Here is a 26,101-nt window from a genome sequence, read left to right as displayed (position 1 = left end):
GCATTTTGATAAATGACACAGAAATAGAGATAGAGAATACCATCCTAAAGACTCAGAGGGAGCACAGACCTCTGAAAATGATTTATCACAGGAATTGAAGAAAGTCTTCAGAGCAAACTGTTTCAGTCTTCAATAGAATCCAAGAGGTTAATAGCCTCAATGGAGCAGGAGCCAATGCCCATGGCAAAAGAACAGGGCGTGAAAAAGAGACAACAGTGCAAGATGGAAACACAAATGTGTGAGATAAAAAAAAAAAAAATCACAGAGATTCAATGACAAACTTAAAATCTGCATGTGAAGTCATGTGAAACAGAAATGAAACTGCAGATAACCAAGTCAGTATAATAAGAAGCTGACCTGAAAAAAAAAAAAAAAACCTCTCTGCAATATTGAAGAAAAGTGCAAAGATAAAAATGATGAATGGATAAAAAAAACTGACCTCAGAAAAACAAGACAACGATCTGACAAACTTAACACAGAAAACAGTAATAACAACAACCACGAATTTTATTTTAAAACGGTCACATCTACATAGACAGATCTCCACACAGATAGCCAACAGGAGCATGAGAGACTCGTCATTTTTTATGGTTCGAGAAATGCAAATCAAAACAATAATGAGATATCATCTCACACCTGTGAAAATGGTGATTATCCAAAAGAAAGAAGCAAGTTGCTGGTGAGGATGCTGAAATGCAGGTGTCCATTTGCAGTGATGACAGGACTGTCAATTGATAAAAGCTTTCACAAAAAGCAGTATTGCAATTTCACCAAAATGTAAAAACAGGAATTGCATCATTTGTTTTTGCTAGATCCTGAGGGGAACAGAGAAACTGAGAGGGGAAGGAGAATAAAGAGGAGAAGAGAGAGACACCCGTTTCACACCTTGTGGAGCTTCCCTGTTGTAGGTGGGGATACGGGACTTGAACTCAGGTCCTACACAGTGGCACCACCTCCCAGCCCCAGAGTGTCCATGTTGGGTAGTTGCCATCTCCCCCTGGCTTCTTCTTATCCATATGCCTATATAGGGATTTACTGATCCAAAGGTTTGGTCTATTTACATAAATCACTTTTACATAAAGCACTCCAGGGCATTGGTGGTTCAGTTATAGGATTCTCGCCTGTTCCGCCCCCTCCTTGTCACACTCTGATTTTCACCAGTCACTTTTCTCTCCACCCTCTCTATATCACATCCTGTTTCCACCCTACTTGGAGAGTATAAAAACAGCTGCTCTTCTGATTAAAGACACTTGGAAATTGCTTTCCAGCTCCGAGAGTTCCAGAGTGTATCTCCTGCGGAAGTTGGTGCAGCACGAGTTCCTGATCCCTCTCCCACACAGCAGCCTAGATCAGCTCCAGTTGAGTGATCTCCAACCCAGAGAGCACTAACTCGGGAAGAAGTACCCTCAGGCTATCCCGGCATGTCCATGTGATCTAGCTATCCCATATCTGAATATTAACCAGAAAAAAAAATAATTCAAAGAAAACTGGCACCTTCGTGTTTACACAGCATTACTCAGAATAGCTAAGAACTTAAGTGGCCTCAACAGCTGTATGGGTGAAAATGATGTGGCCCAGGGGCTAGGAAGGTGACTCTGGGAAGAAGGTACACCCTGCATGCATGAGACCCCCAGTTCCCAACCAGCACTATATTTAGTGGGGGGCACTCTGGGCACTTTCTCTCTAATAAAAAAAATACATATATATATATTTTTTTTTTAATGTGGTGTAGGACCAGTAAAATAGCTCACCTAGACAGCATGCCTGCTTTGCCATGTGCATACCCAGGTTCAAGCAGAGCTCCCACCACATTGGAAGGAAAGAGTATGCTTTCCTACCTGTATGTCTATTGATAATCTATCCATCTCTCTATCTATCTGAAACATCAGCCTGGACCAGTGAAGCTCCAGCAATGACAAAAATGATACACACAACAGAATACTACTCAGCTAAAAGAAAAAAAAGCTGAAATCCTGCCATTTGCAATAACGTGGAGGAACCTAGGTAGCATTATTAGTATTATGCTTAGTAAAATGGGTCATCTGGGAAAAGGCGAGCATGGTATGGATTCTCTCGTATGTGTTACACAGAAAAAGAGGGGGAAAATGGATGAAGCAAACAAAAGTAAACACCCAGGCTATAAAAATAAAATAAATAGAAAGTCAGGCGGTAGCGTAGCGGGTTAAGCATACGTGGCACAAAGCACAAGGACTGGTGTGAGGATCCCGGTTCGAGCCCCCGGCTCCCCACCTGCAGGGGAGTTGCTTCACAAGTGGTGAAGGCAGGTCTGCAGGTGTCTGTCTTTCTCTCCCCCTTCTCTGTCTTCCCCTCCTCTCTCCATTTCTCTCTGTCCTAACCAACAACAACGACATCAATAACAACAACAATAATAACTACAACAGTAAAACAACAAGGGCAACAAAAGGGAATACATAAATTTTTAAAAAGAAAAATAAATAAAAGAGATAAATAGAGATAAAAAGGATGGGGGCTGGGTGGTGGTGCACTTGTTTGAGCACACGTCACAATCCGCAAGGACTTCAAGCCCCCAGTCCCCACCTGCAGGGGGAAAGCTTTGCAAGTGGTAAGGCAGGGTTGCAGGGGTCTCTCTGTCTTTCTCGATTTCTATCTCCTCCTTCCGTCTCAATTTCTGGCTGTCTCTATCCAATAAAGAAAGATAATAAAAAGTGTAAAAATATTTTTTAAAAATTTAAAAGAGATAAAAAAGGAGCAATCAATTACCAAAGTAAAGAAGATCTAATAAATATGTTATTTCATTCATGTTTTCATGTTAATAAATTTGTAAATATTTATAAACTGAATTATTTCATCATGAAATGGAAATAGACTATCTAAATGTATAAGCGACTGTGGGGGAAGCAGGAAGACACTGTGCGCACAAGGATAAGGTGATTCGCTGGTGAATTTTGTTAAGGTTTTCAAACAAGCGCGATGTTTAAAACTCAGGTACAAGACCAAAAAGAGCAAACTGCAAAATTGTGTCAAGATACAAAGGCTTGAATAAATGTTCCCCAATGAAAATACTCAATTTTATAATGATGGCTTAAAAAGAATTCTAAAACTCTTTTAAAGAATTAACTCAGTCTTCATTGGGAGTAATTTTCAAAATTAGACAAAATAGTTCTAAGGCTTAACAGACATATAAAAAGAACTGACCTTCACAGTTTTGGAAAAGAAAAAATATTTGTGTGTGAGAGAGTAATTAATTAATCACTAGGTGATTAAAACATACTATAAAGTTTTAGCAATTAAACTATTCAAAGCAACTACAAAATCAGTGGGTAGATCAATGGAATGGAATAAATGGCCTAGAAACACATGTGGTATATAAAGGAATGAGTATGTGATAAAGGTGTCACGCAATCTGTAGGGGAAGAATTATACAGTCAGCACAGCAAGATAACTATCTGGGCTGGGATAGACAGGAAGCACACACACACACACGCACACACACACACACACACAAACACACACACACACACACACGCACGCACGCACGCACACACGGGGGAGGGGAGTTAAAGATGGAAGTGGAGGAAGAAAAAACAAAAAAACAACACAGTGTCAAACTGTGGAGAGAGAATAGTCTGTTGCAGCAAGACCAGGGATTTTGGGGCAAGAGGAGTTGAGTGAACATTAGGGACCCAGTGCATGACACCAGAAGAGGATTAAATTGGTAGTGGGAGTGGTGTGTGGACACCTATCACAGGAAGGTCAGAAACTGTACCCATGTGACAACTGTCTTATAAATCATTATTACCCTAACAAAACAATAAAAAAGACACAAGTATAAAATTCAAAAAATAAATTCATGGGGGTCAGGCGGTAGCGCAGTGGGTTAAGCGCATGTGGCACAAAGCACAAGGACAGGCATAAGGATCCTGGGTTTGAGCCCCCGACTCCCCACCTGCAGGGGGAGTCGCTTCACAGGTAATGAAGCTTTCTCTCCCCCTTCGCAGGCGATCTATCTTTCTCTCCCCCTATCTTGTCTTCCCCTCCTCTCTCCATTTCTCTCTGTCCTATCCAACAACGAATGACATCAACAACAATAATAACCACAACAAGGCTACAACAACAAGGGCAACAAAGGGGGGGATGGCCTCCAGGAGCAGTGGATTCATGATGCAGGCACTGAGCCCCAGCAATAAATAAATAAATAAATAATAAATAAATAAATAAATAAATAAATTTGTAAGAACCTTGGAAAGTAAATGAATATAAAGCAAGGGAAGATTTTCAGTTATAAATGCAATAGGAAAACTTTTTTTAAAAAATCAAAGTATTAGTCAGGGGAGATAGCATAATGGTTATGCAAACAAACTCTCATGCCTGAGGATCCTAAGTCCCAGGTTCAGCCCCCTAGACCACCATAAACCAGAACTGAGCAGTGCTCTGGTAACAAATAAATAAATTATTATTTTTAAATGATAATAAAGTGATGAAACTAGTAGCAATTTTTTTTCTCAAAATGTAACAAGCAATGTGTCAATATATTCAGTGTATAAGGGGCTAATATCGTTGGGTAACAGATGAAAAAAGTATATTTCTGTTATTCAAGTGCCAACATCCAATACCCTTCCTCTCTGGAAGAAGTCCCCCAGTGGGCAAGCTGCTTTCCATGCTCACTGGTTCAATGTGCAAGAGCATGTGACCTAAATACAACCAATTATATGTTCCCACCTGAGCTTTTGCCTCTTTAAAAGTGAGACAGAGGAGCCGGGTGGTGGCGCACCTGGTTGAGGGCACATGTTACAATGTGCAAGGACCCAAGTTCAAGTCCCTGGTCCCCACCTGCAGGGAGAAAGCTTTACTTTTGGTGAAGCAATGCTGCAGGTGTCTCTCTGTCTCTCTTCTTCTCTATCCCTCCCTTCCCTTTTGATTTCTGGCTGTCTCTATGCAATGAATAAAGACAATAAAAAAATTTTAAGGTGAGACAGAATAACACAGAATGAATATAAATTGACAAAAATGTGTGGATTGACCTACCTCTCCAGAGCCCTGACCCACTAGGAAAAGAGAGAGAGATGCTGGGAGTATGGATTGACCTGCCAACATCCATGTTCAGCGGGGAAGCAGAAGCCAGACCTTCAAGCCAAGCGATGGCACACCTGGTTAAGCGCTCACATTACAGAAGCCAGACCTTCCACCTTCTGCACCTCATAATGCACCTCATAATGATCCTGGGTCCATGCTCCCAGGGGGGTTAAGAATGGGAATGCTTTCAAGGGAGATGGGACACAGAACTCTCATGGTGGGAACTGTGTGGAATTGTAAGAGGACCCTATGGTCTTGACAATACTTCCGTTTTATAAATAAATTTAAAAAAGAAAGAAAGAGAGAAAGAAAGAAAGAAAGAAAGAAAGAAAGAAAGAAAGAAAGAAAGAAAGAAAGAAAGGAAGGAAGGAAGGAAGGAAGAAAGGAAGAAAGAAAGAAAGAAAGAAAGAAAGAAAGAAAGAAAGAAAGAAAGAAAGGAAGGTGTGGGCTGGGCTCAATGGCTATGATAACAGTGACACCTTCAGGCCAGAAGAGTCACTGTCAAACCATAATGGTGTCAGAGGTCATGATACCAACATTGTCCAGTAGGTGCAGTGGGAGATGTGATGTCTTAACTGTTCTGTGAACCAAGATGTCAGTTGTGACTTTTCTTTCTTGGCTCCTGCTCCAGCCTGGTTTTTCTTTGTGTGAACTATCCAGCACCCTTAGCAACCAGTCCTTTCCCTACTTAATTAGAGTGAGTTTGCAAGCAAGTATCTGGAGTTTGTTCCCACATAGGAACAAAAGTAGGTTCATTTTAAGTAAGATTTTACTTCCTCTAGTTCAACACACCTCTTGCCAACAGTGGGGTTCCTTGTAATCACACCATCACTATTCATCATTAACTTCACTCTTTCAAAGTATATGATTCAGTGAATTTTAGTATATTCATAAAGCTGTGTAACCATTTACCACTAATTCCAGAATATTTTTGTCACCCCAAAAGAAATACCATATCCATTAGCTGTCACTCCTCATCTCCTCTGGCCCTAGTTCCTAGAAACTACTGTCTTCTCTGGCTGCATGGATATGCCTATTATGAACATTTTCTATAAACAGAACCATACAACAGATGGTCTATGGTACCTGCATTATGTTACTTACCATAGATATTTCAAAGGTCATTCATATTTTAACAAAATCAGTATTTTCTTCTATGGTTAAACAATATTCCATTGCATGACTATAACACATTTTGCTTATCCACTAATTAGTTGTATACTAAATATGTAGTCTTCAATTTGACAGACTGATCAACAAAAACAACTAGTAAATGAACCAGTAAAATTCAATAGACCAGGAAAGTGACTGAATAAAATAACTATTTGATAAGTATAAGATCAGTAAAATAAGCTCATCGAGTCCATCCCAAGATTGTTTAGAATTTTTTTTTTGCATCCATTGCTGCCATGAAAACCCTATTTCCTTGATTTTCTTAATAACAAAGCATTGGGAGTCGGGCGGTAGCGCAGTGGGTTAAACGCACGTGGCACAAAGCTCAAATACCGGCATGAGGATCCCGGTTCGAGCCCCCGGCTCCCCACCTGCAGAGGAGTCGCTTCACAGGAGGTGAAGCAGGTCTGCAGGTGTCTATCTTTCTCTCCCCCTCTGTCTTCCCCTCCTCTCTCCATTTCTCTCTGTTCTGTCCAACAACGATGACATCAATAACAACAATGATAACTACAACAATAATAAAAACAAGGGCAACAAAAAGGAGATAAATAAATAAATATTAAAAAAATAAAAAATAACAAAGCATTACCAGACCAACTGCAATAAAAATTTATCAGTGCACTTTGACCTTTGCTTAGAATAATATCTTATTTTTCTCTTTGCTAGAAATGAAAAACATTTCCATTCTTTCCATAATCACTGTCTTTCAATTCACTTGCAACTCTTTCAAGCTAGACCCTCCTAAGTCTACACTACAGATGACATGTGTCTCTGAGAACCAGGTAATGGAAACTCTCCACTGGGGTCATTGGACCTATGAGTGTGTTCTGCACAGCTAGACATTTAAATAGATGGCCTCTGAAGTCATATCCAGCTCCCGGGATCTATGACTCTAGATTTTTGCTTGTGAATATAAACACCACCATCATCACCATCCCACTTCACTCCAAGCCACACCCCAATTCCAATCAAGTTTCAAAATGTAGATGTATCTGCATTTCCTATACTTCTGGTGGCAAGAGGAAATAGAATAAGTGGGCAGTGACATACTAGTACAATGATTCTTAAGATGCAAGCAGTTTACAACTTATGGAGCAATATTCCATGCACTTCCTCCTACAGCTCCCAAGATATCCCTTGGCTATGTCAGGCGTTTTATCAAGGCAGAAACACAGTTTCCGGAAGTGGTCTAAGTTCATATGGTCAGGCAAAGGGACCCTCGGGTTCCTGCCTCCATATCTGTGTTCATTTCATAGTCTCATGAGGCACCTACCTTTGACGACACTGAGAATGTGAAGAGTGGACAGCTAATGGCAAACACGGCTCAACAGTATGTACTTGTCTTGTTAGCAGGCTGCCTGTGGGAAGAGAAGTAAATATGAGCGCAGGAGTAAAGGAACAGAGAGAGTAACAACTAGAGGAAAATATATCCCAAATTTGGGGCCAGCAAGATAGTATATCTGCTATATCATGCACACAGCCCAGATTTGAACCTGGCCCTTCCCACACGGGAGGTACTTTTGATGTTATTATAACCACCCCACCTGACCCCAAACTTCCTCTTTCTCTTTGAAACACAAGATCAAACTAAGTCAAGGTCAATACCCTTTGCACTTCATAAAGAACATCCAGCACCACAGCTCCTCTGAAAACTGTTGACTGAAAACTTCCAATCAGTGAGTTTCTCAGCTGTCTGTGTAGGGTCCCTTAAGCCTGGCACTTCCTACTCTTACAGTGAAAATCGTTTGGTAATGTGGTGGTATTCATCATCATTTATGACTGAATGTTTAGTTACTGTTAAGAACCTCAAGGGAGTACCTTAAGAGAGATACATATGGAATAGGCAAACTGCCTTGGTCAGAATTAAAAAAAACAAAAAACTATTATCGTCACAGACTCTTTGGAATATAACTAAAATAGGCCTGCTAGGCTATCTTCAAAATGGAGACCCCCAACCCTTCTTATGAACTATTCCAGCCTTTAGGTTCATGATTAGTCAACAATTTGTTTGGCTCTATATGTTAACTCTTTTTAGCCACCAAATTCAAAATGCTACCATGATGTTAACTGGACTTCCCTGGGCAGACGACCCCACCAATGTGTCCTGGAGCCCTGCTTCCCCCAGAACCCTGCCCCACTACAGAAAGAGAGGCAGGCTGGGAGTATGGATCAACCTGACAATGCCCATCTTCAGCGGGGAAGCAATTACAGAAGCCAGACCTTCTACCTTCTGCACCCCATAATGACTCTGGGTCCATACTCCCAGCGGGATAAAGAATAGAAAAGCTATCAGGGGAGGGGATGGGATACCGAGTTCTGGTGGTGGGAACTGTGTGGAGTCGCACCCCTCTTATCCTATGGTTTTTGTCAGTGTTTCCTTTTTATAAATAAAAATAATTTAAAAATTTCAATCAATGTCAGTGTCAATCAGTTCCCACACTCAAACTTTTAATAGATTCCAAGATCTACACTTGATCCCCATTCCTGAAACTATTTCTTCATATAAATGTATTACTATGTACATTCCAGGCATTTTGTACATATAATATTTCATTGTATCACACCTGAGATAGACATTGCTACTCTCATTTTAAAAATGGGCTAACTGAACTCAGAAATGCAGATAACTTGTGCAAAGTGTGTGGAGAAGGAAAGCTGCCATTCAAACTCAGGTCTCTGCTATCCTATTTTCTTTCTTCTAAGATGCTGTACCTGTGCTCCAAGATGTTAGCATTTCTATTGAAATTTTGCCTGTGTTTGAAATATATGCGATATCGTGCATACATTTATTGGCATCAATTTGAAAAAATTCATATTTCTAAATACACATATTACTACAGGGTAGTAATATGTGTATTTAGTAATTCTCCTCACATTCTTCACATTCCCACTCATTCCCAGTGTCGTCAAAGGTAGGTGCCTCATGAGACTATGAAATGAACACAGATATGGAGGCAGGAACCTGAGGGTCCCTTTGCCTGACCATATGAATTTAGACCACCTCCAGAAACTGTGTTTCTGCCTTGATAATACACATATTATTATAAAGATTACTATAAAGTCAAGTAAGGACATGATGAGACTACAATACAGTTTTAACAAGTATGCTAACTTATTTCTCACTAAGATCATCAATAATGTCAGATGTGCACTCTCACGCTATTATTTAAGAACATTAGAAGTACTAGCCATAGAAACTAGGGAAGAAAAAGGTATGAAAGGAAAAACCTGGGAAAGATGTCATTATAATACACATAGAAAATCCAAAATATTATACTTAAAAACTTTTTGAAAGAATAAAATAAAGGAGCCAGGTGATAGAACAGCGGGTTAAGCGCACATGGCACAAAGCGCACTGACCAGCATAAGGATCCCAGTTCAAGCCCCAGGCCCCCCATCTGCAGGGGGGTCGCTTCACGAGCGTTGAAACGAGTCTGCAAGTGTCTATCTTTTTCTCCCCTTTCTGTCTTCCCATCCTCTCTCAATCTCTATTAGGACAACAATGGCATGGCACCAATAACAACAGTAATAATAACAACAAAGATAAACAACATGGGCAACAAAAGGTAAAAAGCCTCCAGGATTAGTGGACTTGTTATAGTGCAGGCGCCAAGCCCCAGCAATAACCCTGGAGACAAAAAAATAAAAAATAAAAGAATAAAAGAATACTGTAGAAAGGTAGACTACTATGTAATATGCATATATTTATGGCATTTCTATATAAAAGCAATGGGACAGAAGGGAAAAAATCAAGAATGGGGTTGGGGACAGCATAATGTTTATGTAAAAATCTTTCATACCTGAGGTCCGAAGGTCCTAAGTTCAACACTGGCACTGCCATAAACCAGAGCTGAGCAGTGCTCTAGGAGAGAGGGGGAGAGAGATGGATTAAGAAAACAATTCAATTTGCAATTGCATGTAAAAGAATTAGGTACTCTGGGATAACTTTACAAAAAAACAAAACAAAAAAAAAGATTACAGTGTACACTGAAAAGAAACAAAAGGAAATATAAAACAGGAAAAAAAATCACAAGATCATAAATTGATAAACTGACCATCCTACCCAAAGAATTATAATGATTCTATTTTTAAATTTTAATTAATTTGTTTATTTATTTTTGCCTCCAGGGTTGTCACTGGGGTTCTTTACTGGCACTATGAACCCACTGCTCCCAGAAGCCATTTTTTCCTTGAGAGGGGAGTGGGAGGTAAGAGAGGGAGCGAGAAAAAGAGACACCTGCTGACCTGCTTCATTATTCATGAAGCTTCCCCTCTGCAGGTGGGAAGCAGCGCCTCAAATACAGGTCAATGCCAGGTTCTTGTGCATAGTACTACGTGTACCTAACAGGGAGTGCCACCACCTGGCCTCCAAGAATTATACAGATTCAGTGTAATCCCTAAAATTCCAATAACTATTCTTTAAGGAAATAATAGAACAACCGTTAATGAAATCTGTTTGGAACCATGAAAGACCCATAATTTCCAAAGCAGTTTTGAGGAGGAAAAGAATAAGAATGGAGGGATTATATTCCTGGATGTCAAACTATACTACAAACCTATACTCATCAAAATAGTGTGGTGTTCAAACAACAGTTAAGCACAAAAATCAATAGAATAGAATTGAAATTCCAGAACAAAGCCTAATCCATTACAAAGTAGTCAAGAGCATAAGATGGAAACAGGAAAGTCTCTTCAAAAAATGGTGTTGGGAAAGCTGGACAGTCAAATGTAAAACAATGAAACTAGATCACCATCTCACACTATGCTACCTCAAAATGAATCAAATACTTAGGTGTAAAACCTGAAGCCATAAAATACAATGATGACAAAAACAGATAAAAACACTCCATCTTATTGGCTTCAAAGATATTTTCAGAATACAGAATATTTCAACCACAGCACGGGAAACAAGAGCAAAATATACAAATGCAATTTACATCAAGCTAAAAAGCTTCTATATATGTATAGGGAAAGAAACTATTTAAAAAATGCTACTGATTGGGAAAATACTCAGAAGATAGACAACTCACCAAATTCAACAAAAAAAAGTATAGACCCCATCATGAAATGAAGAGAAGAGTAGAACAGATGCTTTTCCAAAGAGGACTCAGAAAGCGTGGCATGTGAAAAAACAGTCACCATCACTTATTATCAGGACAACACTGAGTTATCACTTCTAAACCTGTGAGAATGGCCTAAATTTAAAATGTCAGAAACAGACAATCAGCAGCTGGTTCACACAATAGAGCAGACATATTATGATGTTTAAGGATCTGGATTCAAGCTCCAGACCAACAAATGGGTGGTCTGCAAAAGGGAACTTCAAAAGCAGTGCTGCAGTGTCTCTCCTCCTCTACTTTTCTCTCTCTCCCTCTCTGTCTCTTGTCCTCTATATAAATAAGGGGGGAAAAGTCACTAGGAGCGCTAGAGATATACAGGCACCAAGGCCCAGCAATAACACTAATCTCAAAAATTAAAAAGTCAAAACAACAAATGCTGGTGAGAATGTGGGAAAGGGTGATCCAGGAGGTGGCACAGTGGATAAAGCACTGGACTCTGAGGCATGAGGTTCTGAGTTCACTCCTTGGCAGCACATGTACCAGAGTGATGCCTGGTTCTTTCCTTCTCTCCTATCTTTCTCAGTAATAAATAAGCAAGATCTTTAAGAGAGAGAAAGAGAGTGAGAGAGAGAATGTGGGAAAGGGGTACCTTAAACACTGTTGGTCATAAACTGATCCAACTTCTACGGAAATATTATGGAGATTTCTTAAAAGAAATATACATGGCACTTGTTTCAGCAATTTCTCTCATAGGCATCTATCCAAAAGACACTAATCTAAAAATCTTATCCACACCAGTATTCACTGAGGATGTATTTACAATAGCCAAAATCTGGAAGCAATCCAAGTGTCCAATAATAGATAAACAGGTAGGAAAGTTGTGGTATACCTACACAAAAGAATGCTACTCAGGTTTAAGAAAAGATGCCTGGCAGTGACCAAGGAGTCATCATTAAAGTAGCCAGTCTCTTGCCCTTATTCAGCTTCTATAGTCCTTACTGTGTCTGACAAGGTTAGCTTTGGAGTGATCGAGGGACATGTAATAGGAGGTAGGTGAGGAGGGTATCATGGTCTAAGTAGAAACTATTTGATTAGGTACTTTATGGTGTCTTTCTAGGTCTTTCTACTTGCTTCATTTATTGACTTACTGCAAACTACTGTGCACTTTTGCTTTAAGGTGTATGTTTTCCTATGGATAACATGTACATATGCCCTATCTCATGGGCCCTGGTCTATATCTAGGTTTTGAGGTTTTGTTGAGAAGCGCACCACCTTAAATGGAATTAAGGAGTCCTATGAGCTAGGAAAGGTCTCACCAGAGTAATGAAGCTGAGAGGTTGACATTCCACACCTGACATCTCTGGACGCAGTCCAAAGTGAAGTGTGCTGAGGTGGTACTGGTTGCACTGAATAGGTTGGGAACAGCAAATGCAGTATCAGCTAGTATGACTTGAGAGAAGCAAAAAGGAAAGTGAGCCTCGCCCTCAAGCTTCCAGGACTGGGAGATGTACAGGCTTTCTAGAGAAAGGGGAAGATTCCTGCTGTCTTAGGGTTTAGGAAGGCAATGGATAGTTATTGCTATAACCAAATTATTTGGCAATTGGGTTAACTTTGAATATCCCATTGTTAGGATTTGCTCTGTCATGTAAGATCTCACCATAATTTACGTCCTTTTATACTATTTATATATAACTGTATCTTATAAAGTAACACCACCAGTTGTTTCTGTTCTCCCTGGTCTAAGCTTTCAGATTTAATATTTCAAAGAACAAGTCATTATTAGAAATGTATTAACAATTTGAGCCCACTATTAAAATTCAATCTGAACAAAAAACAAAAAAAAAGAAAAGATGAAATCTTGCTTTTTACTGCCACATAGATGGAGCTGGAGGGATCATACTAAGTGACACAAGCCAGAAGGAGAAAGATGAATACCAAATGATCATGCTCATATGTGGTGTCTAAGAAACAAAGCAAGGGAACAGACATTAAAACAGCTGTTAGCCCTTGGTTTGTAAATCTGCAGATCTGAGGTCTCTAATCAGGGAGGGATGTGTGAGTCTTAAGAAGGTAAGCATCCCAATGTCCTTTGCTGAGGGAGATGGCACTTGGTAGTGGGTATGTATGCTAACACATATTTGGGGGAGGTATGAAACTGTGCTCCTGAGATGACAGACAATATTTCAAATTATTTTTTTCACAAATTGATCTATAATTTAATATAATCCTAAGTGAAATTCCAGTAGACTTCTTTGAAGAAATTTACAAGCATATATATATATATATGCTTGTAAATATATATATATATATATATATATATATATATATACTTATACACACAAACTCATTTAAGACAGTTAAAATGACCAAAAAAGGAAAGCAAAATCCTAAGCCTAAACATGTATCTAACAAAAGGTTTGTATCCAGAATAAAGAACTCTTACAACTCAGTAAGACAGATGCCCAATAAAAATGGAGACAAGGGTCAGCAAGACAGTTCGCCTGGATGGTGCACCTGCACAATCCATGTTCACAATCCACCTACACAATATCCATGTTCAACTAGGCACCACCTCAGTGGAGGGAGTTTCCACGCTCCAGTATGTTTCCCACTCTCCCTTTATCTCTCTCTATCTGAAAAACGCAACCCAGAGCAGTTAAACTCTAACAACAGCAATAAATAAATTAAATAAATAAATAAATAACAATGGGGAGAGAATTTGAAAAGACACTTCAAAAAGGAAAAAATACAGATGGTAATAATTACATGAAACAGTGCTCAAAGTGCCAAGTTAGGAGGAACATGTCAATTAAAACCAAATGAGTTACTTACTACTTAACTAAAAATACCAAGTACTGGTAAGAAGACAGGACAAATGGAAGTCTCATATGTTGCCTTGTGAAAGGCATGTAAGATTTTATTGGGGGATTAATGGTTTACAGTCGATAGTAAAATACACTAGTTTGTACATGTGTAACATTTCTCAGTTTTCCACATAACAATTCAACCCACCTCTAGGTCCTCCTCTGCCATCACGTTCCAGGCCCTGAACTCTCCTCATCCCAGAGTCCATAACTTTTGTGCAGTACACCAAACAAGTGGAAAATAGATTGTTTTGGCTCTGTTAGTTTTGATGGTTTGAGTTTTTTATCTGCTTATTTTCTTTTGCATTGTTCAGCTATTTCCCGTGCTTTCCCGGGTGCAAGCAAAGCCTATTTATGATCCTTCAGTCAACACCCAGTGCCAGGTAATGAACCACTAATACATTTCACCTGTACTATGATGAAAACGGTATCACGACTTGCAAGATGCCCTTGAAGATGCAACTGAAAGAAATTGTGGCCACATGTTGTTTCAAACCTGTAATCATTATACTTCCTGACTGTATATCATCAGAGAGAAGCCAAACAGACATGTAAAAAAAAAATCACTGTTTAACGGGGTTGGGAGGCACTATAATATTGTTTATGGCAGGACAGCAGGTTCTTATAGGCAAAGTAAATTACAAATAGATTTCTCAATTACTTTTTAAAGCTTGGTATTTGATTATTATATAACAGTCAAAAATCAATTTTGCATGGAATTTATGTGAAAGCCTCATTATTAATAAAACAGCAGTTGGTGGCTGCTACTTCCTTCCCACAAAAGAAACACACAGTGGGGAAGCATCCACATGCCAAGCTATGCAATCCTTTATCTTGTTATCTTCTGCTTCAGTATCATAAAAAAAAAGAAAGAGAAGGAATGGATTCCAAGCAGATTTTAGACATAGGTTTCTGGTATCCCCAAGTTCAGTCAACAAAGAGGGGTAATCAAGAGTACTCAGTGCTCAGTGTCAGGTCAGTTCTATTCCCTCACTCCCTGTTCATATTCTACCAAAAGGTGTTTGTAATAAACTTCTAATCAAACAAATAACTTCAGGTTCATACTCCCAGTGGGGGAGAAATGATAGGGGAAAGATAGCCAGAGGGCACTGAACTCCAACTTCATCAGGACCCCGAGAAAGAAGAGGAAAGGGGAGGGACATTTGAATGTAGTAATAGGTGTAGGTGTGACTTGGAAAGGAAGAGAAGATGGAACCACAGGGGGGACAAATGGGCAAGTATAGATAAATATAGACAGAGTTGTAGCAATAATAGTTAACTCATATCTGCAACCTTAGGTGAACTGCTGGAGCTTCCAATGGAGTGGGATTCAGAGCTCTGCCGGTGGTGGGAATGGTGCGGAGTTATATCCCTGTTATCTCGTAATTTTGTAAATCAATATTAAATCATTAATAGAATCAAAAAATAACTTTAGTTGTATATATGTATGCATATATATATGTATATAAATTCTATCAATTTATTACACATGATAACCACATGAATTTCCTTGGAATGACTGGTCACTGGTGCTTTTTTCCAAATCACCTAACAGTAATTACTAATTTTTTTCCAGTGGAGATATTGCTAGAGTTCAATACCTACAGGATTCCACCTCTTTACCCCACCATCCACTCCTGTAATTACCATTTTTTAAAAAGATCTTGTTCCTGACTCATTCTATATGCCTAGCAAACATATTTATTTCTAGTTTATAAATAAAAACACTAAAATCCCATTAATATATACAGACCATAACACTCTCCCTGTGCTGAATTTGTATTTCCCTTCCAAATGAAAAATGTAGAATACTGAGAAGAAAAAAGGGGGGAAAAAGTTTCTCTGCTTAGTCTTTCCTAACCAACTGAGGGAACAAATACATATATAGTTGCCTTATACTCTGACTCTACGAATAAAATAAGAAGCACTTTCCTAAAATGACCTGCAGTTTCTTTCAGTTATTAAGCAACGGTAGGAAGACTCAGAATAGTAAGGGGAAATCAGTCCACATCCATTACTTAAGAAAATCTATTTTTTAAAAAAAGGAAATCTATTCCCCATCTTTAGAAGTTATAATTAAGGGCCCCCGTGGCACCACACCCTGTGGAGCACACATGTTACAGTGCACAAGGATCCAGATTCAAGCCCCCATTCCCCAGCTGCAATGGAAGAAGCTTCACAAGCAGTGAAGCATGTCTACAGTGTTTCTCTTTCTCTCCTCTATCTCTCCCTCCTCTCTCAATTTCTCTCTGACTCTTTCCAAAATAAATATTTGTAAAAGAAGTTATAATTAAACACAGCTAACTGCTTTTTCTTCAACTGTATCTACACTTCAAAGATACCAACAAGGGAAAAGGCAGCGATGTCTCTTCTTTGGACGCTCACAGTACTTTTGCAGTTTTCAAGCTGACTCTCTGCTCCATTCAGGATCACTCTGAACTGTGGTTAAACCATTTGTGACCCCAGTATGTGTGTGATTGTATGTGTGTGTGAGTATATGTGTGTATGAATGTGTGTGTATGTGTGTGAGTGAGCATGTGTGTGAGAGTGTGTGTGAGTGTGTGTGTGTAGGGGAGTGTATGTGTGTGTGAGTATATGTGTGTATGGATGTGTGTGAGTGAGCATATGTGTGAGTGTGTGTGTGTGTGTGTAAGTGAGTGTATGTGTGTGAGTGTGTAAGTGTGTGAGTGTATGTGTGTGTGAGTGTTTGTGTGTGAGTGTGTAAGTGTGGGATGTGTATGAGCGTGTGTGTGTATGGGTGAGTGTGTGAGTGTGGGTGTGTGTGTAAGTGTGGGGGTGTATGTGAGTGTATATGTGAGTGAGTGTATGTGTGTGAGTGTGTGTGAGTGTGTGTGTAAGTGTGGGGGTATATGTGAGTGTATGTGTGGGTGAGTGTATGTGTGTGAGTGTAAGTATGTGTGTGAGTGTGTATGTGTGAGTGTGTGTGTATGTGTGTGAGGTGTGTGTGAATGTATATGTGTGTGTGAGTGTGTGTGTTAGTGTGTGTGAGTGTGAGTGTGTGGGTGTGTGAGTATGAGTGTGTGTGTGAGTGTGTGGGTGTGTGAGTGTATGTGTGTGTGTGAGTGTGTGTGTGAGTGTGTGGGTGTGTGAGTATGAGTGTGTGTGTGAGTGTGTGGGTGTGTGAGTGTATGTGTGTGTGTGAGTGTGTGTGTGAGTGTGTGGGTGTGTGAGTGTATGTGTGTGTGTGAGTGTGTGTGTGAGTGTGTGGGTGTGTGAGTGTATGTATGTGTGTGGGAATGTGAGGATGTGTGACTGTGTGTGAGAATGTATGTGTGCGAGTGTGTGTGTGTGTGTGTGTGTGTGTGTGTGTGTGTGTGTGTCGCTAACCAACATTAAGACAACTCAAAAAGCTGTGGTGGCATCTAGAGGACAGAAAAGCAAAGCACAGAGTGAAACTTGGACTGAGTGGGGTGCACTGTAAGAGAAGAAGGAGGAGGAGGAGGAGGAGGAGGAGGAGGAGGAGGAGGAGGAGGAGAAGAAGAAGAAGAAGAAGAAGAAGAAGAAGAAGAAGAAGAAGGGGTGTGGAGAGGGCACTGGGGTCCTTGTGCGTGATGATGGAAAAGGACCCAAGTGGGAGTGAGAATGTTCTGAAATCACCTATCACAGGGAGATGAGAAATTGTACCCACATGACAACAACTGTACTGCAATTCATTCACCTCCAAGAAAAGTAACTTAAAAAAAAAAAAAAAACCTTCCCTGAAGGCTAGAGGAGTGACTCCGGAGTAGGCCGCTTGCTTCGCCATTTACCAGGTCCAGGTTTGAGACCCAGTACCACAGCAGAGTACCCTGGCAGTGGGGGCAGGTCAGATGCTGTGTTTCTCTCTCTCTCTCTCTCTCTCTCTCTCTCCCCTCCCCACCGTGTGTGTGTGTGTGTGTGTGTGTGTGTGTGTGTGTGTGTGTCTAAATGGAAAATCAGGGCTGGAGAGACAGCATAATAGGTTATGCAAAAATTACTTTCATGCCTTAAGCACCAAAAGTCCCAGGCTCAATCCCAAGCACCACCATAAGTCAGAACTGAGCAGTGCTCTGGTTATAAATAAATTCATACATAACTAAAATAAGATAAAATAAAAATGAAAAAGTAGTATAATTGATGTCAGGCAGGAGTTTGGTAGACAGACCATGAGAGGTGATATAGGATGGGGGTATGGAAAGTTGAGAGAAAAATACACTTTGAATTCAGGTAGGTGCCAGACTAGCTTCGCGGGCGGGAGACAGATGACCAGGGACTCATGGCTGATTGGTACGCAGTTCAGTCTTTATTCATGTGGAAAGCAGAGCAGTCTAAGCTGTCTCTAATCACAATCCTGTCCTTATATATCCTGAGGCGGAAGTGTCAGGTCCAAAGAGGATGTACTGTTGCTATGTTTCATATTGGTTTGCTCCCCTTCCCCCCGACCTCTGAGAGAGTTGGTCTGGCCCTTGCTAGTTTCATGCCCCACTTTCTCCCCGCCCCCTATGCTAAGGATGTGCAGAGTCCCAGCAGGAGCCGCGGAGGGAGAATGATGGGGAAGCACATGGTGTGGTGATTTGCCCTTTGTGAATAAAGACTAAACTGCAGCTTCTCAGCCCAGCCATGTGTCCTCAAGTCTCTGTCTCTGTCTACCATCACGACGCTAGCCCGGCCTGCTGGAGCCTCCGAACTTTAACAACAATGTACTAGGATAGGGGGTGGGGAGAAGGAAAAAGTCTGCAAAACAATGAGGATTAAACCAATGCCCTGGAGGCAGGGCGGTGCTTAGTAAACAGTGGTTATGTAAATAGAATACAGTGTTAAGCAGGGGGGAATTAAACTAATGAAACAGAAGGGGTCTTAGAAGCAGACCAACAGGTAGGTTCTTGTCAGAATCAAGAAAAAAATCATGAAAAAAAGGACACACTCAAGAGGAGAGGGCAGGCAGACTACAAGGTGAATCACAGCACTAGTTTCAGGGATTCAGCTCCTATGAAGTCTGCCCAGAATAGAAGGCTGCAATAATGGATCAAGGCAAAACTCAAAAATAGCTCCAAATTCAACAAAACTACTCCAGATGATCATCCTCAAAGCTGTGACCCTATAAGCATTCACCAAATTGAGAAGAAATATGGAGGGTTATAACAAAGAGAAATAATGAGGGAATCGTAATAGCACTTAGAAGAATGAAAAGTGAAGCGACAGCAGAGAATACCTGCGAGAAAATGAAGACCAGAGAAAACAAGAAGTGAAGGCAATAGAAGTTACCCCAAGAAGATGAGGGGGAAGGGGGAGCACTAGGACCAACAAGCAGCGCCCTTGGATAGTGTACTATTTCGCCATGTGTAGAACTCAGTTTGCACTTGACCCCCACAATAATGAAAGTAGCTGTGGTGTTGTTCTCTCCCTCTCTCCCTCTCTCCCTCTCTCCCTCTCTCTGACTCTGTCTCTATCTTAAAAAATAAAATAAAGAAAAGAAAGAAAAACACACTGAAACAATGAAGGCAATGTGAGAAAAACATGGGACAGCATCAAGAATAACATTTACATCACTGGGGTAGAAAGAGGAGTAAGAGAGAACAGGACAGAATTCATATCTGAGGAAATTCTAGATGGTAATTTTCCCCAAAATTAAAAAAAAAAAAAAAAGATGAATCTCCAGATTCAGGAGGCTCAAAAGGATCCAAGAAAAATGAATTGAAACTCAAGTTTACCAAAGCACATAGCAGTGAAAATGACAAAGATCAAAGATGAAAAGATTTTTCTGAAGGTTTCCAATGAGAAGCAGAGTCACTTACAAAGGAAATCCCATAAGACTATTAGCTAATTTCTCAACAGAAACTTTAAAAGCTACAAAGGACTAGAAGGATATACTCAAAGTTCTGAATGAAGTAGACCCCCACCCAACAATACTTTATCCTGTGAAGTTATCAATCAAGTTTAAAGTATTTGGCAGATAAGCAACAGCTGAACACATTTATCACCTCTATGCCAGACTTACAAGAGACACTAAAAGGACTTACATGAAATGAAATATAGAAGGACCCCACCCACAGGAGGGAAACAAAACCAGGAAATAAGCAAAACCCAAAGATCATCATGGATTCAACTGGAGAATGCAAGTCAATAATGGCTTGTGGGGTTGTAGCTACGAGGAATAGTAACGGGAGCAGTACTTCAATGGGTTTTGGGTGGTGGTGGGATAATGCTTCCGTTTTTTTAAAAAAAAATTATTCGTGATTTGATATTGATTTACAAAATTACAAGATAACAAGGATACAACTCCATACCATTCCCACCATCAGAGTTCTACGTCCCCATTTCCTCCATTGTAAGCTACAGCAGACCTCCTAAGATTACAGATATGGGTTAAGTATTATTTCTACAGCTATCTGTCTATATTTGTATTTGCCCATTATTTTCCCATGATCTCACTTCTCTTCCTTTCCAAGTCACACCTATTATTACATTCTAATGTCCCTGGCCTTTTCCTCTTTTCTCTCTGGGTCCTCATGGAGTTGGAGTTCAAAGCTCTCTGGTCATCTTTCCCCCGCCATTTCTCCTCTACCGGAAGTATGGACCAAAATCCTTTTTGAGGTGCAGAAGGTGGGAGTTCTGGCTTCTGTATGTTGATCCAGTGGGGTAATGGATCTTGAAGTAAAAACTATATATCAAAACATTTATAGGCTTGAAAATCAAGGCTACTTAAAAAAACAAAGCTACAAAAATTAACAATAATAAAAGTGGTCAGTCTTATGTCCAACAATTTCTTCTGGTTTTGCATTGAGATGGCAGTGAAGATACTAACTAGTCACCTCAAAATCATGCATGTGCATGACCTTGGTTCAAGAAAACAGGAAAAGGAGGTGGAGGAGGAAAAGGAAGAGGAGGAGGGAATTTTTATTTACAGGGGTGCACATCAGACAATTTTTGCAGATATAAGTTAACTCACAACCAGGAGTTAAGAATTAAGCTCCAGGGACTGGGTGGTGGCACACCTGGTTGAGCACACATGTTACAATATACAAGGACCCGGGTTTGAGCCCCCAGTCCCCACCTGCAGAGGGAAAGCTTTGTGAGTGGTGAAGCAGGGCTGCAGCTGTCTCTCCCTCTCTATCACTCCCTTCGCTCTTAATTTCTGACTGTCTCTATCCAATACATAAAGATAAAAAAATTTTTTTTAAGAATTAAGCTCCAAAGTAAGTAAAAAAATTCTTATCCGTAGGTTTGTTGTTAAGGACTAAATTGGACACATTATTAAGAAACAAAGTGACCTAAATATTATCAATATATGATGAAGTTTTAAAAATACTTTTTATTCTTCCTCTGTTTCTTCATGTGGCTAATTTGACTTACTATGTCTTCATGAAAACCAACCAGTTGACCCAACTGAAATCAGTGGAATTAGTACTTTTTAATCATAACTCAACCAACTGACTGCATCTGAGTTAAATTTCACTGACTTTTCTGAACCTTGGTTTCTTTCTTTTTTTTTTTTATTTCTTTATTGGGGGATTAATGTTTTACATTCGACAGTAAATACAGTAGTTTGTACATGCATAACATTTCTCAGTTTTCCACATAACAATACAACCCCCACTAGGTCCTCTGTCATCCTTTTTGGACCTATGCCCCCCCCACCCCAGAGTCTTTTACTTTGGTGCAATACACCAACTCCAGTTCAGGTTCTACTTGTGTTTTCTCTTCTGGAAATAAGTATTTTTGTGTAGGCTATTAAAGGAAGAATTTTATTCCTAAACTCACATTTGGGATTTATTGTACAAGTACTCTTAATAAGCTCAAAAAAAAGTATGTTCACTGCTAACTGTGGTCAAGTGCATGAATGGTCTCAGTCCTTCAACCATACCTATCCATGTCCTTTATCATATGACTCTGCAGTCCTGATCTTGGTCACATGACTTGCTCTAGCTAACAGAACTCAATGGAACTACAGGTTTGCCCATAACCAAGCTTAGGTCTCAAGCTGGTCAGGGAAATGCGAATAAAAACAACAATGAGATACCACTTTGCACTTTTAACAATACCATACATTAGAAAAGACAGAAATACCAGCTATTGGAGATGCTGTGGGGGGGAGGGACTCTCCTATATTGTTGGTGGGGATGTAATTTGGTCCAATCCTTGTCGAAAACCATCTGATTCACTGGAAAACTAGAAATTAACCTACTTTGTGGCCCTGCAATCCCTCTCCTGAGGATATAACTGGAGAAAACTAAAATACCTATCCAAAAGACCTATGCACACATATGTTCATAGCAGCATAGTTTATAATATCCAAAACTTGGAAGCAACCCTTCTTCCTCTAGCGTTTGCCCAACAACAGATAAGTGTCTAAGAAAGTTGTAGTACATATACACAATAATACAGTATGTGAATATGAGGTCATCTCCTTTGCAATATCTTGGTCAGAACTTGAAGGTATCATGTTGAATGAGACAGACAGAAAGAGAAAGACCAATACTGAATGATCTCTTTTTTAGGTGGAACTTAAAATAAAGGAGAGTAAGAGAAAATAGAAGCTGAAACTTGGACCGAATGTGATGTATAGTATCAATGCCAAAAGCAGAAACTTGGACCAAGTGTGATGTATAGTATCAAAGCAAATGACTCTAGAGAAGGAGGGAAAGGAACGCAATGAGGGGGCATTAGGGTCCTGTTGTATGATGGGAGAGGAGGTCCTAGGTTGAGGGAATCAGTTTCTCCTAGACACCTGTCAAAGGGAGGGGTTGTGCTTATGTGTCAGAGACTATATTGTAAACCATTAACCGCCCAATTAAAATAATAATAATAAGTTCAAGGTTGCTAACTCACATACCAATCTGTGTTTTCCCAAGACACATTTTCCATCACCTTCTCCCTCTGACCTAGACTAGAGCCTGAGCCAACATTCCACAGCCTTCTACATGAGTTCCTTCTAGAAGAGACAAACTGTACAGAGTTTCCAAGTCACACAGCAGAGACTCAGCACACTCTCTGTCCTCCATCATCTTGGGAAGCTTCCTGGCTTGTCTGAGACGCACTGATTTGGAAGGATAAAACAGAGTTCACATTTCTTAATGTCTACCTCAAACCACTTGCTCTTAAATTCTCTGCCTTAGAATTCTGGGGTCTTACTGTCAAGGAAAAATCGTAACCCCATCTATTTAAATGTGTGCAATTAATTTCCCTCTCAACCCTCCACGGCAGGTATTCTCATTTCTTCCCACTTGCTGTGTATGCAGTGATCCCCCACTGGGAAAACAGAACAGCTTTCGCTCATGGTGCAGTTCAATTCTGCCCGATTTCTTTACAATGGTCTTGAGTTAAATTTGAACTCAGACACTTAGCATCAGCAATAATTGGCAGAAATCTCAGTCTTCTGAGAGATGTTTATTTGCAATACTGCCTCAGAAAATTAAACCAAATTAAAAAGCTGCCCCTTGAAACATCACATTTTTAAAATGCAACAGGGAAATAGGGAGCAATTATAAAGAACTGGCCAGCCTGCTTCATATCTTCCCCCTTCTTTGAATAAAGCATGGTTTTCATCTGCTAACTGCTACATTATTCTAACTCAATGACTGTTCTTTGAAGAAGGGTAGGGTTGCCCCCAGGTATATGAATACTTGCCCAAGGGCCTAGAGAATGTCTGACACTTTTCTGCTCCAACCCCAGAGTAGTGGAAATACTTCCATTCTATTTTATGAAAGTAGTTTCACCTTTTTTGTTTGTTTGTTTTGATTTTTTCATCAGAGCCATGATGCTTAATAATTCACAATCAACTGCTATTTTGCCTATCTTAAACGTATACTATTGACACTGATATAAGGCTTTTTTATTCAGCAGGTATGAAGACTGATGAATAAGACAAAGTTGAAAAATCTCTTTCCTTTCAAAGTGCTTAAACTGCTTTTTATGAAACAGATCTGAAAATTAACTTTCATCCATTCATTCAACACACTTGTTTTCTGTGCCTATTACACTCTAGACAGTGTTTACTATATAGCAGAACACAAAGCTTAGTATTAAGAGGGAATTGGATAGTTACCAAAATGTGTGATATTTTTATGACTTGGAACAGCTGTGTGACCTGCTTATGAGCTCAGAAAAGACTTTGGAAGAAGTAGCATGTAAACTGAGAGCTGAAGAAGTAAACTGAAGAAGGAGGGAAGAAAGAAAAGGAAGAGGAAACAGGTCTGCAAAGGTTGGGGAGAATTTCTCATTTATAAAGAGTTGAAAAGCATCGGTATAAGGAAAAAGCATAAAGAAGGGATTCATTAGCAATAACTGAGAAGAGGCCAGAGGTAGCAATGGATAGTAGGCTGGATTTAACCTTTATGGAATGTGTATTTTTTAATATTTTTATTTATTTATTATTGGATACAGACAGAGAAATCGAGAGGGGAGGCGGAGATAGAAAGACACCTACAGCCCTGCTTCACCACTCATGAAGATTTCCCCCTGCAGGCGGGGACCAGGGGCTTGAACATGGGTCTTTGCACACTATAATGTAAGTGTTTAACCAGGTGCACCACCACCTGGCCCCAAATGTGTATTTGTAAAAAAAAAAAAAAAAAAAAAAAAAAGTACTTGTTTAAAGGTATAAAAAGAAGAGTGGCACTTCAGAGCAAGTGCAACCATTTAAGGCACAAAGTTGGTGACACCGCCTGATCTTCACATTTGCAGATTCTATAACAGCAAATTTGCCTACTGGCTAACAGCTCTTTTCCTTTATTTATGTTTTGCCTCCAGGGTTATTGCTGGGGCCCAGTTCTTGCATTACAAATCCACTGCTCCTGGAGACCATTTTTCCCATTTTTTTGTTGCCCTTGCTACTGTTATTGTTATTATTGGATAGGACAGAAAGAAATCAAGAAGAGGGAAAGACAGAGAGGGGGGGAGAAAGACAGACACCTGCAGACCTGCTTCACCACCTGTGAAGCAACCCCCACTGCAGGTGGGGAGCCGGGGGCTCAAACCGGGATCCTTACGTCGGTCCTTGCGCCTAGCACCATGTGCGCTTAACTCAGTGCGTTACTGCCAGGCTCCTACTCGCTAACATTTCTTTGTAATCCCAAATCAATACTCACAGTAATTTCAAGGTCATTTGAAAACATGCAAAAAAAAAAAAAAAAAAAAAAAAAACCTGAGTTAACCAACACAAGCATTCTTAGCTAAAGTTGAACAAAGTGATATTCCCCCTTTATGATTTAGCTCTTATACTGGAAAGTATCATTTTCATGGTCTGTTTAGTACCACAGATTTTGCATTTTTAAGCTTTTTGTTAGTGAGTTTGTGCTTTAAAATGGCCTCCAACTGTAATGTTAAAGTTCTGTCTAGCATTCCTTAGTACAGCAAGACCACAATTTGCCTGCCAGAAAAAATATGTCATATATGCTCAGGACAAACTATTTGCTGCAAGCTCATTGTTAATGAATCAATAATATATTAAAATACACTGTCTAAAGTAATGCCAAAATTGGGGGGAAGGAAATAACATAAAACGTCATTAGACATTAATAAAACAACGATATGTGTTGATCAGCTGGTAGAATGTTGATCAGAGCCTTGGCAGCCTCACAATGTATTTCTCTGAGGAACATCGCTCCAAGAGTCGTGAATTCAGTGCTCTTGAGGCTTTACCAAACATGACTACCATGAGTAACAAGAACTGACTGCACAGTAGACAAGGCTGGACTGCAGTCAGGAGGGTCACAATTACTGCGATTTCTCAGGTATCTACATGGGTGATGACAATGGCTCTGACGAGTCTCGAAAATGGAGAGAATGAAAAATGATTCAATCAAGAGAAACTGGGTGACTGGGTTTGAAAGGTGAAAGACAGAGGAGAATCAAAATGATCCTCAGTTTCTAGTTTAGGCAACTCCATGTGAAACAAGGAACAGTACAGGAAGATGAGTGTTCGATTTGTAGCATGGCAATTTAAGATTCTTATAAGACTTCCAAGTAGAA

General features: G+C 39.9%; 1 long non-coding RNA gene across 1 annotated transcript in view; it reads right to left on the bottom strand.

Moving 5' to 3' along the window:
* Window positions 1-7,500: 7,500 nt before the first annotated feature.
* LOC132534313 (uncharacterized) overlaps window positions 7,501-26,101 on the bottom strand; it is a 125,099-nt gene continuing 106,498 nt past the window's right edge. The window contains exons 2-3 of the long non-coding RNA XR_009546036.1: window positions 10,029-10,090; window positions 7,501-7,586 (exon numbers count right to left, since the gene is read on the bottom strand). This is a non-coding gene — a long non-coding RNA (uncharacterized LOC132534313). The remainder of the gene's footprint in view (window positions 7,587-10,028; window positions 10,091-26,101) is intronic.

The sequence above is a fragment of the Erinaceus europaeus genome, chromosome 18, assembly GCF_950295315.1.
Source record: "Erinaceus europaeus chromosome 18, mEriEur2.1, whole genome shotgun sequence".
Lineage (NCBI taxonomy): Eukaryota > Metazoa > Chordata > Mammalia > Eulipotyphla > Erinaceidae > Erinaceus > Erinaceus europaeus.
This window is presented reverse-complemented; position numbering and strand designations above follow the sequence as displayed.